The following is a 14,797-nucleotide window of genomic DNA, read 5'->3' as shown; positions in this document are numbered from 1 at the left end:
GATGTCTGATGAGCGTGACAAAGAAACATGGGGAACAGACTATGTGAGATTGGAAAATTCAATATTCATATCATTGGGCTGCAGGCTACAGAAGGGAAATATGAGGTTTTGTTCTACTAATTTGTGTTTGGCCTCACTGTGGCAGTGGGAAAGACCAAGGACGGTCAGTGAAAGTCAAAGTAAGTGCATTATCAAAGTTTGTATATGTCACCATACATTACCTTGAGATTCATATTCTTGCAAGCATTTACTGGGAAGTAAAGAATTGCAATAGAATTTGCAAAGAACTCTACATGAATAAAGACTGAAAAACAGCAACATGTAAAAGAAGACAAGTTATGCAAATTAAAAATAAATAATATTGGAAACATCAATTGCAGAGTCCTTGACAGTGAATCTTTAGGTTATGGAATCAGTTTGGAGTCAAGGTGAGTGAAATTATCTATGCTGGTTCAGGAGTCTGATGGTTGTAGGTAATGACTGTTCCTGAACCTGGTGGTGCCTGCCCCCCCCCCACCATTTTCTGGTTTGCTAGTCCCCTTTCAACTCCTGTCCTACCCTCTTCACATCTTTCCTTTCCACATGCCACACCCCCACTTCTACCTTCCTCCAAGTCCTGATGCAGGGACTATAGCTGAAATATTGGCACATTACTTCCACTTCTTCATTTCCTGCTTGACCTACCAAGCGCTTTCAGCAGTTTAGTTATTTATTTTTGCTCCATATTCCAACTTCTGCAGTCTCTCAAGTCTCCAATATATTTACTTATTTTGTACTTGTAATGGAAATGGCCTACAGATGTACAGTATGTCAGACTTTAGTTGGGTCTTCCTGCCAGAGGGAGCACTGTAGTCAGTCCAGGCATTTTCTACCTGTACTATAGACACAGGATTTCAATCCCCAGCAATAAAAACAAAAGTGGCCATGTTGATCAAGCAGTCCAACTCTGGCAGCAGGAACCCAGGATTCTGCCCAGCTCCGGAAGATCCAGCATCCTCCGGAAGAACCAGTAGCTGGAACGTTTTTGTTCGGTTAAATGACGTCATATACAGAACTGATTTGTGCTCTGGCTTCGAATGATGCCCGCAATAGCACCTTCTGTGTGGCTGCCATGAAGCAAACACATTATCCGTCCTTTAAAACTTGTGGAAACCCCTAAGGAACACAAAAAATTGTGTTAAACACAAGGTCACATTAATGAAAATGGAGTTTTATCTTCTCAGCAATTTTTAAAAATATATAAATATAGGACCTATTATAAAACTCACAATTATAACAGCAATTAATAATTAGTTTTGGTCTGACTATGATAAATGCTATTTTGATAAAGCCATGCCTAACATTAAAATCTCATAATCAAGATAAATGAAGAAAAAAATTCAGAGATGGTATTAAAGTGTTGGCATTAAAATGTGGATAGATGAATCTTGATGCTGTAATTACGCTTTTATTATCACTTAGATCAAATCCCTTTTCATGCACATGCCACAACACATTTTTCATCTCCATCAATTAATCTGTTGTAGAGAGAAATTTTGATACACTGTGTAACACAAAAGTAAAGCATTTAGAAAACATACAAGCATTCCTAGATGAAAACCTGACAGATTTAAGTCACAGCTATGCAGCATCACCTTTCAAAGTGATCAAATCTGCTATTCATGGATATGGAAGATGAACATTCATTATCTTATGTTGCCTGTTAAAACCCCATAGAGATCTCACTAGATATCCGTTACATGGTCAGTAATATTCTGCCTGCACATGAAACACATCTTAAAGGAAAGATGTATAGTCCAGCAAAGATTTACAGTCAACCGATATTGTTTGAGGTAAGGACAGGGGATGAAAAGTTAAGCAAAAGCATAACCTTAAATTAAGCTGTTAATGCAGGAATAGAGAAGGTGATTAATACAAAATTCATCCTTAAAACACATCATTAAAAGTTAGAAATTTTTGTCTTCTCATGAAAAGTAACTTAAAAAAAATTAAATTGAAGCAATGTTGGCTGTAACAGTCCGCATTGTGCCTGGATAGTTCTTTACTAAAACTATCTATTCGGTCACATATTCCATAGCTCATTACATTTTTAGTCATCTGGGTATTCTTGTTCTTTTGAAAGTTCCTGTAGATAGACTTCCATTACTTTATAAAGCCATGCACTTCAGGTTAGTAAAGCTGACCAAACAGCAAAGCTTCCTCATGTCTCCCATGTTCCATTTGCCTCTGGAAACCGTTTCTTATTGTTTATTTATCCTGAACTCCTTACGATTGGAAAAAAACCCCCAACTTTTTCTTAATGTTCATTGCTGCAAGGAAACAATCCCATCTTTCCATGAAATTGATGGATTGTGTTGACGATTTTAAAAGAAAGAGTTCAAGACACAGGGGAGAAAACAATGCCTGTTTGATAAGATGTAGAATTGAATGAAAAAATTCAAATAGGGCATAAAATAAGATTTACATGCTGAGCTGCATAAACTAATAATGTACTCGAACTAAAGTAGGAGAGTAGAGGTAATTTCATGAATTCCTGTGGAGGGGCTGACATCAATGTTACCCACAAGGCATCGTGCAGAGAAAGGGGTTTTCACTGGTGTGTTCCTTGTTTTCTGGAGAGAGCATCTTGTGGAGGAAGTCATTTAAGTATTGGATTGGGATTGCGTTGCAGGAGAAAGGAAGGGTGGGGGAGAATGGGTGTGGGGAGGAAGGGCTAGTCAGTATATTGATTCTGGAGGGAGATGATAGTTGGTGCTGAACAGATGAAATTTGCCTGTTGGGTTTGAAGAAATAATTGTGAGGAGACACCGAAAGGAAAGTGATTAGTGCTGGTGATTGGTCTGAAAGGTTGGTTAGCAAGGGGACGAGTTCGGTTGTAGGGATAATCGTAAGGTTGGTTAGGGAGGTAATGGAGTGCTGAAGACATCAACAGTATATAGGATGGGCAGAAGTAATCTCTAATAAAAAAAGAGAAATTTACCTGGAGAAAGAAAAATATCTCAAACTCCTTGGCAAATTGGGCAAGGTTTGGATCTTTTAAATGATGGCAACCAGCTCTCAATTCTTGTTAAGTCTACGTCAGTGACTGTCTCATCTGCTTAAGCAGCATTTTGTACAGAGATATTAAAATGAGAGTGGTGTCCCTGTCTGGCGTCTCAGTCTGGCGTCACTGCACTCTCATTCTGTCCTGCTGCTTTTGCCCTTGTCCTATTGCTGCCTGACATCTGCGTTCCTGGTATGCCTCTTGCTTTGCCCCCAAGTTTGATCATACCCTGCCCCCTGCTTCAGGTTATGACAGGTTTTTTGTTCGTGCTCCTGTATAAACTGCATCATGTTCACTCTCTCTGAGTCTCATCATGTGGCTGATCTGAAACCCCGATCCATTCCTAAACATATTCATACAAGATGATGGTGGTGGCCGAGTGTAGAGTGCCTACTCTTCCTAGGGTGAGATATCTCTGTTATCCAAGGAATCATGCTGGAACTCAACCCATTCTCAGAGCACAAGGAGGGAAGGCTGCAATTTGCCGAGAATGTGGAGAACAAGATGGACAATATAGATTCTCCAGATTTTTTTTTTCTTTTGGAGAGGTCCCTTGATTCTGAAGTCGGTTCTGGATATTGGGCTGTGCAATCCTGGGACTGGGGTGTGTTGAGGAAGGGAGTGTGATCCTCCATTGTGATCAACTCATAAGGGAGCAGCCTTGTTGAGGGTAATTGACAGTAATTGATGGGTAAGCTCAGACCTGGAGAGTGTGAACAGCAGGATCTAGAGGTTAGACTTGAGGGAATGGAGAGAAGATTGTGGAAGAGATGTGATGAGGAAGGGGTGGTTGTGGGAAAGTTAATGGGAGACTGAAGGAAGTAGTTAGGGAATAGGACATAAGTAGGGCGACTGAGAAAGGGAAGGCTAAAGAAGGGGAATGAGGAGAGAAAAGGTTTGATCTTATTTTTATATTTAATTATATTTATTTTAATAAACTTTCAGGTTCTGGGCATTGCCAGCAAGGCCCAGGTTTCTCTTTCCTTGTTGTTCTTGTGAAAGTGTTGCTGAGGTGTTTTTTTTTTATCACACTAGTGCCTTAGTGCCATTAGGCAGGAAGCACCACAAAACCGGCCTAGCAACAATCTAATATATGTTCCGGTCGGGATGGTGCATGACTTTGAGGGGAACCTATAGGTAATGCCATTCCCATGAGCTGTCTGTCCTTGTCTTTTTTCATAGTAGAGATCGTGAGTTTAGTAAATGCTGTTGGAACAGCCAGAGTGATTAATGATGGTTTATTTTGTAGATGGTGCTCACTGCTGATAGTGTACGCTCGTGGAGGAAGTGAATGTTTAGGGTGGTTGACGAGGTACCAGTCAATATGGCTGCTGTGGCTTGGATGATATTGAGCCTCTCGAGAGTTGTGTCCATTCAAGATGGTGTCTGGGTGCTGTGTTAGTCTAGCAGAGCCTGCCTTCCAATAGTCTTGGATCAAGACCTCCCTCTACCAAGACAAGCTTATAGCTGATATGAAGTGGACAGCTCACAGTAGAAGAGTTTTCACACAGGCAACCTCTGACCTGTCATTTTTAGTTTCAAGTAACTGCCTGAGAAGAAGACTGTGCCTGTCAAATGACCCCCCCCCCCCATGTAAATGTGTCATGTAAGGTATTTTGATTACACTAATATGTAGTGTTAGGTGCTGGACTTTCTTGGCCCAGGTACCTATAACGCAATGTTAGTATGTGTAAACTTTCACTGAACTGCTTATCTGAAGTACCAAGGCAGAGTGAAAACAAGGAGAATGTGAAAATGGGGATTTTTACTGATTAACAGCCAGAGATTTCTGAAATACGAATGAGAAAGTCTAAATTAGATTTCTTGGAGTACTGCAAAAGCATGGTATTTCAGTAAGTAATTGATGATATCTGCTCTTCCTATTTTCTTTATAAAAGAGAGGGCATGGCTTTTTCATTTTCAGATTTGCTTTCATTTTCATTTTGGTGCCTCAGAACATGCATTTCTGATTACTTACTGGGTTTCATCAGAATTCAGGAAGAGTATACATAATCTCTTAGGGACCTCACAGGGAGCTCTTCATGGCCAAGAATGAGCAACAGCTTGAAGGGTCAGCCTGAGTACGATCAATGCAGTATAACATTCAGTTAGCAGCACAGATTTGTCCATGTCATATTTTCACTAAATCCTTTGGGGGAAGAGCTCTAAAGTGAAATACTTTCCCCTCTTGAGATATTGCAGTACAGTTCTCTTTAATTTTCTATTGATTTGAAAAACAGATTCGTGTAATACTATACTGTGCATATAAATAAAATAATACAATAATTACAGTGAAGTTATTAACATGTGGTTTGACTATAGCTAATAAAATGTTGATTTATTTGGCTGCAATTAATTTTTTTCTATTTAATGTTATGACATTTTAGGACAAGATATGAATTCATTTTTTTCTTTCCATTCAAATGATGATTTCATGCAAATAAGAATTGCTAGAGGTCTGTTTAAAACAGCATGATAAACAACTTGAGCATGATTTTCAGCAACTGCTTTTCTGAACGTCACATTGGTTACTCTGCAAGTTTACCCAGTTCACATCATGAGCTAACTCCAAATGCAAAACAGCTATTCACATCTTACAAGCTTGCAGGCACCTACGTTGCAGATGGATTTATGGTTGGTCTCTAAGTGTCAATTTCTGAGTTGCTGATGATGAAACTTTTCATGATGTCGGTGTTTGAAATTTGGAATGATCTGTCTAAACTAATTGAGTCCACGAAGCCAGCTTTTAAGGGCTGTCAATATTACAATAGACAGAATTTGCATTCATTTCCAGCAATCGCTCCAAAATGTTTTACAATCAATGAATTACTTTAGAGGTCTAGTCATTCTTGTTTTTTTTAGGCAAAGGCAGCAGCCAGTTTGTTTACTGCAAAGCATCACAAGAGGTGAGGAGATTAATTTCACAAAAAAGATTGTGTATGATGGCTGAGGGATGAACGTTGGCAGGGTCACCAGGAGGACCAGCAGCTCTTTTAGTGATGTCATCAGATGATTTATTCCCTCTTGAACAGGTAGATGTGGATTTAATATTTCAACCAAATGACCTGTGGCAATTTTCAACTCAGTAGTGCCCATTTTGTCATCATGAATGGGAAAAGTGAAAAACTTAACACTTCTCTGTAAATGTGATATGATTTATTGGTACATGAAAGTTATACTTTAAGACCAGGCACCATATTAACCTGAAGCCAACTTGCAATTGTTTAACTTCTTTTGTACTTAAGGGATCAGCAGAAGCTCCATGGTAAACTGTTATGACATTTACAGAGACATTCCACTTCTATTATCTTGTGATTTTAGGCTCTGTTAAGTTATTACAAAGTGAGGTAGTGGCTGTAGAGATGTTGCAAGTTCCTAAGTGTTTCTGGTAAAACTTTTCTTTCATGTGTTTCATCAACCAGAATGCCATCCTTGCAAGCTTCAATTGATGTAGTGCAGAAGAAGGATACCTTGCTCTCAGAATGATAGAAGCATAGAAACATAGAAAAGCTACAGCAAAATACAGGCCCTTCGGCCCACAAAACTGTGCCGAACATGTCCTTACCTGAGAAATTGCCTAGAGTTACCCATAGCCCTCTATCTTTCTGAGCTTCATATACCTGTCCATGAGTTTCTTAAAAGACCCTATTGTATCCGCCTCCACCACCGTTACCGGCAGCCTATTCCACGCACTCGCTACTCTCTGTGTGAAATACTTACCCCTGATATCTCTTCTGTACCTACTTCCAAGCATCTTAAAACTGTGCCCTCTCATGCTAGCCATTTCAGCCCTGGGAAAAAGCCTCTTACTATCCACATGATCAATGCCTCTCATCATCTTATACACCTCTATCAGGTCACCTCTCATCCTCCATCGGTCCAAGGAAAAAAGGCCGAGTTCACTCAACCTATTCTCATAAGGCATGCTCCCCAATCTGGTCAACATCCTTGTAAAGTTCCTCTGCACCCTTTCTATGGTTTCCACATCCTTCCTATAGTGAGGCGACCAGAAATGAGAACAGTATTCCAAGTGGGGTCTGACCAGGGTCCTATATAGCTGCAATATTACCTCTCGGCTCCTAAACTCAATCCCACAATTGATGAAGGCTAATGCACCGTATGCTTTCTTAACGACAGAGTCAACCTGCACAGCAGCTTTGAGTGTCCTATAGACTCGGACCCCAAGATCCCTCTGATCCTCCACACTGCCTAGAGTCTTACTATTAATACTATATTCTGCCATCATATTTGACCTACCAAAATGAACCACCTCACACTTATCTGGGTTGAACTCCATATGCCACTTCTCAGCCAGTTTTTGCATCCTATTAATCTCCCGCTGTAACCTCTGACAGCCCTCCACACTATCCACAATACCTCCAACCTTTGTGTCATCAGCAAATTTACCAACCCATCCCTCCACTTCTTCATCCAGGTCATTTATAAAAATCACGGAGAGCATGGGTCCCAGAACAGATCCACTGAGGCACAACTCTGGTGACCGATCTCCATGCAGAATATAACCCGTCTACAACCTCTCTTTGCCCTCTGTGAAGAAGCCAGCTCTGGATCCACAAAACAATTTCCCCTTGGATTCCATGCCTCCTTACTTTCTCAATAAGCCTTGCATGGGTTACCTTGTCAAATGCCTTGCTGAAATCCAGTAAGCTTTTGACAGCCGCACTTGCTGTCTCAGTGTTCTAATTTTCCACAATACTTTATTTGGTGACATCAGTGAGGAATCCGGTCCACAGGGGTTGCCTGAGGCTACACCACAAAGGTGCACTATCTTGAAAAGGCAAAAAGAGACTTTAAAGAGAGGAGTTTAAGCTGTTTCGCAAATCAGCATGAATAAGTCGCACTCTAGAACCATCTTAGCTGCTCCCTTCCCCTCATAATTAATAATTGCTACAGGTGAAATGAACATTACTTCTTCCAGAGTAGATTAGTATGTAGCAATGATAGTCAGAATGGTAGCCATCCTCTTAAAATGGGTACCATTCTGAGCATCATTTCTTCGTGTCAACTGGATAAAATTTCTCTCAAGCTGTGAAATGGAATGCCACCAAAATTAGTTAATCCTTCATTAAAGTGGCAATACAAGTAGATAAGGTAGCAACAAATGTATGTGCCATACTTCCTTTTATTGGTCAGAGCATTCAGTATATAAATTGTAGTCATATCAAACTTTGGTTGCCTTACCTTTGGGATAATGTGAGCTGTTCTGGTCAGTGCATTATAGGAAGGATGTGGATTCTTTTGAGAGGATGCAGAGGAGGTTCATTAGGATGTTGCCTGGAATAGAGGGTATTAGTGAAATGGAGAGTTTGGACAAGTTTTGTTTTTTATGAAATGCTAAGGGGCAAACTGATTAATGTATCTAAAATTATGTCAAGCATAGATTAGGATAGATAATAAGAGTGTTTTCTTAAATAAGGCCTGGATTTAAGGTGAGAGAGGGTAAGTATAGAATCAGAATCAGGTTTATTATCACCGGCTTGCGACGTGAAATTTGTTAACTTAGCAGCAGCAGTTCAATGCAATACATAACCTAGCAGAGAGAAAAAAAAATAAACAAGTAAATAAATTACATATATTGAATAGATTAAAAATGTGCAAAAGCAGAAGTACTGTATATTAAAAAAAAGTGAGGTAGTGTCCAAAGATTGTCTATTTAGCAATCGGATGGCAGAGGGGAAGAAGCTGTTCCTGAATCACTGAGTGTCTGCCTTCAGGCTTCTGTACCTCCTACCTGATGGTAACAGTGAGAAAAGGGCATGCCCTGCGTGCCGGTGGTCCTTAATAATGGACGCTGCCTTTCTGCAACACCGCTCCTTAAAGTTGTCCTGGGTACTTTGTAGACTAGTACCCAAGATGAAGCTGACTAGATTTACAACCTTCTGCAGCTTCTTTCGGTCCTGTGCATATTTGTAAAGCAAGTATTTTATACAGAAGAGTGGTAGATACCTTAACTGTATTACCTGGGGAAATGGTGGAAGAAGATAATTTAACCGCGTTTAAGAGGCATTCAAACAAACACCTGACCTGACAGGTAATACAAAAGCATAGACCATGTTCAGATGGATGGGATCAGTTTAAATTGAGATTATAATTGTCAGAGGAGATGGTGAGCCAAAGGGCCTATTCCTGTTCTGTACTGATCCCGTTTGGTGCTGTCCCTGTTGCACTAGAAGTGGACTTTCATCACTTCCTCTGTTGCAAAGGCTCTGTGGGTCAAGCAGATGTCGGTCTTTTTCAAAGTCAAATCAGAGTAAATTTATTATCAAGGTACGTATACAACCTTGAGATTCATTTTCTTGTGGGCATTTATAGAAAAATTAAAATAAGCTTATGAAAATCTATCCATGACAAACAACCATGTGCAAAAGAGACAAATTGTACAAATAAAGAAATAAATAAACACCGAGGACTTGAAGCGTAGAGTCCTTGAAAGTGAGTCTATAAGTTGTGGAATTAGTTCAGAGTTGACATGAGTGAAGTTTCTCACACTGGTTCAAGACTGGTAGTTGTAGGGCAATATCTGTTCCTGAACCTGGTGAAGTGGGATCCAAGGCTCCTGTACCTCTTGTCTGATGGTTGTAGTGAGAAGAGAGCATGGCCTGGATGGTGGGGGTCCTTGATGATGGATGTTGCTTTCTTATGGCAGTGTTGCTTGTAAATCTGCTCAATTCAGACCTTTGATCTCATTGGAAGAATCCTTATTGCCTACCTGAATCACAAAACCATCAACTCCATCTACATACAAATGGTTTGGGTTTCTGGATACAGTCTCCATATTGTCAGTAGATTCGAAAAATACGAGTAACCTCAGTGAATAATTGAAAGTTACATCTCCCTTTTAAGGGAAGTGGTGGTTTTAACTAATGGCAATCACAATGACATTTTCACTCTCACACTCAGCAAGCTACAGAGAGGGAATATGATTAGCCTGGGCAACATCCCAATTTTTAAAAAATAAGGATCCAACACAAAGATGGGCACGATGAGAATGAAAACTTGTCCTTGTCACCTTTTGTTTTATATTCATAGACATGCATAGAACATAGATTAGTACAGCACTGAACAGGACATTTGTACTAATGTGATGCTAATTGATATTACATGTCCTTCTCCTGTGTATCATCCATATCCCTCTATTCTCTTCATGTTCATGTGTCTTTCAAAAAACCCCTTAAACACCACCAGGCTGCCTGATTCCACTATTACCCAAGTTAACCCATTCCAAGCAACTTACCACCCTCTGCATAAAGAACTAGCCCCTCACATCACCTTTAAACTTTCCTCTCTAGCCTTAAAAGAATATCTTCCGGTCCTTGACATTTCTAACCTTGGTAAAGATTGTCTACCCTACTTATGCCTCTCTGAATTTTAAGAACCTCTCTCAGGTCTCCCTGCAGCTTCCAGTGCCAGGAGGAAAACAACACAGGTTTGTCCAGCATTTCCTTATCGCTCATATCCTCTAATCCAGACAGCATTCAGGTAGACCTCTTCTGCACCCTCTCCATAGTCTCCACATGCTTCCTATTATGGGGTGAACAGAACTGCGCACAATACTTTAGGTGCAGTCTGACTTAAGTTTTATATAGCCGTAGCTTTCTCACTCTCATACTCAATAGCTCAACCAATGAGGGCAAACATGCCATGTACCTTCTTTACCACTTTATCCACTTGTGTAGCCACTTTCAGTGAATTATGGACCTGGACCCCAAGACCCTCTGTACCTCAATGTTATTAAGGGGTCTACTACTACTGCTACGTCGACTCAGGCCTGGGGGCCGACGTCGGGCACGATGACCGACTCTCCACTTCTCCCTCTCCCTCATCAGTGTGTTCAGTTCATCTACTTTAGCCGCGCCATTATCTTCTAGGAGCGTGTTGACCATAGTCTTGGGAAGGCGCCCAGAGTTCAAGGGGTCTACCATTAACAATATACTTTCTCCTTTCATCTGACCTCCCAAAATGCGGCACTGCACACTCGCTCAGATTAAATTCCATCCTGCCATTTCTCTGCACATATCTATAGCTGATCTATACCCCACTGTATTCTTTGATAGTCATTTACACTGTTCACAGCTCCATCAATCTTCGTGTCATCTGCAAATTTACTAATCCATTCATCTATATATTCATCCACATCATTGATCCACAAACAACAGAGGTCCCAGCATTGAACCTTGCAGAACTCAGAGCACCAGCCAGAATTGTAGCCTTCCATCCATGCTCTGTCACCTATGGACAAGCCAGTTCTGGATCCAAACTTGCAGTTCACCCTAGATCCCATGCATCTTTATCTTCTGAATCATTCAAGGGATGTGGGCTTCGCAGGGTGAGCCAGCAATTAATTGTCCATCCCTAGTTATCCTTGAGAAGGTGATGTGAACTGCCTTCATGAACCACTGCTGTCCTTGTTGGAGTGTATTTAATATTTCAGTAATATTTGAGCAATATTGTAAAAATATATTATTTGATGAAGCATTCTTTAGTGTTTACACAATTCATTACAGGTTATATGTAAAAGGTTATAAGTGAACGGCATGTGTCATTACGTTGCTACATCATAAGTTTGTGCCTTGCTGAAAGTAAAATGAAATTAAGGATGCGTTATCCCCAGCATTGTGTTTTTCTTTTGATTAATTTCCAGAGTTATGAAACATTACTCACGTGGTGTGGGGATGCTCACAGTCCTGTAAGGGAGCAAATTCCAGTATTTTGACTCAGTGACTGTGAAGGAACAGTAATATATTTCCAATTCAGAGTGCTGTGTGGCTTGGAGGGTAACTTCCGGGTAATGGTTTTCACATGCTTCTGCTGCTCTTGTGCTTTTGGTTGGTAGAGCTGCTGGGTTTGGAAGGTGCTGTCTATGGATTCTTGGTGAGTTGATGCAATGCATCCTGCAGGTAGGACAAATTGCTGTGACTGTGCATCAGCAATAGAGTGAGCGAATGGATGTGGATGGGTGCTTAGCCAGGGGGCTACTATGTCCCAAATGGTGTCGAGCTACTTGAGCATTATTGAAACTGCACTCATGCAGGCAAATATAGAGCATTTCATCATATGGTCAATGGTGGAGAGGCTTTGGGCTTTGCTGCACAGTTCCTAGCCTCTGATTTGCTCTTGTAGTCACATTGTGTGTGCAGCTAGTCCAGTTCAGGTTTTGGCCAATGGTAACACTTAGGATTCAGTAATAGCAATGACATTGGAAGTCAGGGGGTGGTAACTACAGTACATTTTCTCCTGCTAGACTTAGCCATGGCATTTCAGTGGTGTGCATGCTACTCGTCACCACCAGCCCAGGTCTTGCAGCTTTTGGTTGTGAATTGTTTGATTATATGAGGAGACAAGAAAGGTGCTGAACATTGTGATCAATGGACATCCCTACTTCTGGTCTTACAAAAGGAGGAAGGCCATTGATGAAACAGCTGAAGGTGGTTGGTCCAAGGACACTACTGTAAGGAACATCTGCGAAGATGTCCTGTAGCTGAAGTGATGAATCTCCAACCATCATTACCAACTTCCTTTTGTTAGCTATGATTCTAACCAGTGGAGTGCTTTCCCCAGAACTACTCTTGTCTCTGGTTTAGACAGGGTTCTTTGTCAATTAAATGCTGCCTTCATGACAAAGTAGTTTGCTCTGCTCTGTTGTCCACTTATGGACCATGGCAATATCGAGGTCAGGAGCTGTGTAGCTTTGTGGAACATAAACTGAGCAGGTTGCTGCTAAGCAAGTGCTGCTTGATAGTTCTATTGATTATCCTTTCCATGACTTTGCTGGTCATGAAGAGCAGACTAATGAGATGGTTACTGGCTGGGTTGCTTGCTTCTTCTGGCTAGACTTACCTAGGGAATGGTTAACATTATCTGGTATATGCCATTGCAGTTGCAGTTACTGGGACCACTTGACCAAGGCCACAACAAGTTCTGGTGCACAATTCTACAGGATTATTGCCATAATGTTGTCAGGGCACAGAGCTTTTGCATTTGATTACAACAAATAGAGTGAACTGAATTGGCTCAAGTCTGACATCTGCCATGCTGACGACCACTGGTGGAGGATGAGGTAGATTATCCACTTGGATCTTCTGACTCAAGGTTCCTGCAAATACCTCAGCTTTCTTTTCCTCTTATCACCTGTGTCCTGCAATATTCCCTCACTACTGAAATGGTCTGCCTAGATTACATCCAGATTAAATATATTTTATCGACTTCTGCTTTTAATGTTACAAGCAACATATTCTTTATAGTGCAAGATACAGAAAAGCCTCAGAGGCAAAATTTGTTTTGGTACAAATATGGAGGGACTACCACTAGCAATTTTCCCCAGTAGTGGTGCTTGGTTGTAACAGAATCTCTTGCATGTAGTATATCAAAAGGAGAGACTCAGATGGAGGAACAGTCACCTGAATCTATATGTTGTGGTTCAAATACCAATCCGGCAACCTGCTAAATCTAAACTGGCAACATTGTGCAATAATTAGAGAGAGATAATCTGTTAGAAGGTGTTGTCATTTGCATGAGGTGTTAAACAGGGGGACCCTGTCTTCCTTGTCAGTTGAATGTAAAAGGACCTACACAAGTACTTTAAAACAACATTTATCTCTGGTGTTGTGCTTAATATTTATACCCTGAGAAAAATATCCATTATTAAGTCATTATTAAGTTGCTGTTTGCTGGATGTTGCTTTGCAGAAATTGCCTGCTAGATGTCCTTCATTATGACAGTAACCACACTTCAGCAATATAGAGCTTTGTAATGACCCAAATTTATGCAAGAGCAGAGATAATGCAAATCTTTCATAAAGTTATAACTGGTTAAAATATTTCTTCCTAATCATATATTAAGACTTAGGAATCTTTTAACATCCTCACAGACAATGTATGATCTGTCTGGTTCACAGAGAATGTGCTAAGCTGCAGTAGAGTATGTAAATATCAATGAATAGTGTATGTACACATGCACAGCATAGATGGAAAGGGAAAAACACAGTTGTATGTGTTTTAACTGTTTTCCACGGTTCCTAATGATTAATTATATTCCTGGCTATATGCATGAAGAAAACAAGAACCCACACATTGATAATACCAGGCATTGACAGATGGGTTATCTGGTATATCATGTGATTAGCTCAGAAGTGTCAGGATTATTTTACTGGCAAAAGCAGATTACCTTCATATAACTGGATTTGTGACAAGACTGGAAAAACGTGACTTTTTAAATATGAGTTCAATGTCCTAAAGTGCTTAATGCTGATCATAAATTTTAATTAGCTCAGAGACTGATTTCAAATTACTTTGCTAGTAACAACTAAAGATAATAATCAGGTATATTCAGAGCACCATGTCATAAATTTTGCAGTTCTTAAAGTCATTTTATATGCTTTTCTGGGAAACATTTAAGCTAAAATGTTCTTATTTTACAGATAATCCATCAGGAAATCAGGGGTAACCCTAACTCCAAGAGAATTCAAAAGAAGTGAGCGGGGGCAGTCAGGGTATTCTGTGCACCATAGTTCCCTTGGAGACGTTGGATTGCATAGCAGGAGAGAGATTTCAAAAGAAGCGAGTGAGGGCATCTGGGGTATTCTGTGTGTCACAGTTCCCTTCGAAAAATTAGATTGTGCATAATTAGACACTGTCAAGGGCAAATAAAAAGAAGGGAGGGTTAAACTGTGGGAGTGGCCATTTTGTGAGTGGGCCAGTGTTAAGATGGAGAGCTCAGGCTTTGGCTCATGGCAGT

This window comes from Mobula birostris, chromosome 7 (assembly GCF_030028105.1).
Source record: "Mobula birostris isolate sMobBir1 chromosome 7, sMobBir1.hap1, whole genome shotgun sequence".
Lineage (NCBI taxonomy): Eukaryota > Metazoa > Chordata > Chondrichthyes > Myliobatiformes > Myliobatidae > Mobula > Mobula birostris.
Note: the sequence above shows the minus strand (reverse complement) of the source record.